Source organism: Octopus bimaculoides, chromosome 17, assembly GCF_001194135.2.
Source record: "Octopus bimaculoides isolate UCB-OBI-ISO-001 chromosome 17, ASM119413v2, whole genome shotgun sequence".
NCBI classification, from domain to species: domain Eukaryota; kingdom Metazoa; phylum Mollusca; class Cephalopoda; order Octopoda; family Octopodidae; genus Octopus; species Octopus bimaculoides.
Window position 1 is genome coordinate 53120639 of NC_068997.1, and position 1970 is coordinate 53122608.

The window sequence follows — 1970 nt, forward strand, 5'->3', positions numbered from 1 at the left end:
TATATATATATATGCATATATACATACGTATATGTACATACTTACATCTATACGTATATATATATACATATGTATATGCATATATGGGCACGGGACGTCACGAAACGTGTACAACAAAAATACGAAGTATGAGTACATGGAATATGAACTATTTGTTCAAACAACGAAAGACACAAGCGGAAAACAAGACAAACAACATAAACGACCCTTCATCAGTTGTTGGCTGATTTTCTAGTTTCGTATTTCGAACATTTAATAACAATATACGCTTTCGATAAAACAGTTGCTCTCTATGTCTCTGTTAGTCTGTCTGTCTGTCGCTCTCTCTCTCTCTCTCTCTCTCTCTCTCTCTCTCTCTCTCTCTCTCTCTCTCTCTCTCTCTCTCTCTATCTCTATCTATCTTTCTGTCTGTCTGTCTGTCTGTCTGTCTATCTGTCTGTCTATCTATCTATCTATCTATCTATCTATCTATCTATCTATTTACTCTCTGTGGATCGTTCTATCTAGAATTTTATATTTATCTATGTATACTATCTATAATTATACAGGCAAACTCACACAAACACAAGCAGATGTGCGTGCGTGTGTTTGTGTGTGTTTGTGTGTGTGTGTGTGTGTGTCTGTGTGTATGAATGTGTATGTAAGTATAGTGCACTCGGTAAGACTACCTCAAAGACACAGTGAACTCGGTACATTGTTGGAGTAACATTTTTACTGGGAGTACTGGAAAGTTCAATGACTCACACATTCAGAGACATTGAACTTTTCTCTAACCCCACCGTTACACACACACACACACCCGCACACACACACACACACGCATACATACATATAAACATATATATATATAAATCAAAATATATCTATTTTTACATACACGCACACACACATATACAAATACATACATGTAGATGTATGTGTGTTTTTGTGTGTATATGTATATATACATATATTTATTTATATTTACGTACATATAAATATTTATGCAAATATGTGTACATCTATCTGCCTGTCTAACTCTCTATATACGCATAGATATATGCATATATATCCGCATATCTATCTATATCCATATCTATATCTATATCTATCTATCTATCTATCTATCTATCTATCTATCTATCTATCTATCTATCTAGCTATCTATCTATCTATCTATCTATCCCTCTCTATCTCTGTCTCTCTGTATCTCTCTCTCTCTATCTCTCTCTCTCTTTATATATATATGTGTGCGTGTCTGTGCGTGTATATATATGTATATGTATGTATATATATATATATATATATATATATGGATATATATATGTATAAATATATATGTAAACGCATCTATTTATCATGTGTTACCTCACTCTCTCTCTCTCTCTCTCTCTCTTTCTCTCCATCCACACCCACACACATAGAGCATTCACTCGGAACGCATGTGTGCATATATGTCTTGTGTTTTTTAGGTTTCCCTGTAGAAACTGACAAGACTGCCAACTTACGCGGTAGATTTAAATCATATCCTCAATGTTAAAATTTGTCCCTTAACTCGCATCTGAGTATTGCTCCTATCGAGGTGGTTTGGAAGAATTTGGCGTTTCCAGCCTTATTTTTAAGTCAGCCATTTTGCATACACGTCCTATTAACTAAATTCTGAATATACTTCCAAATTATCTGTCTGATGCTCTATATTTAATAAGGGATTATCATGAGGAGTATACATTTTTATGGATATAAAATTTATTATTCTTTTACATTTTTACTTGTTTGAGGTATTGGACTGCGGCCATGCTGGAGTTCTTCCTGCAAGTTTTTAGTTGATCTAATCGTCCTTTGTTTATATTTTATGCATGTTACATAGTATATCGTACTCATCTGTCGAACCTCTAAGACTATCAACAATTTTTAAGCAGTGAGGGAGTGAACACAAAGAAATACACACACAACTATATATATATATATATATATATATATATATATATATA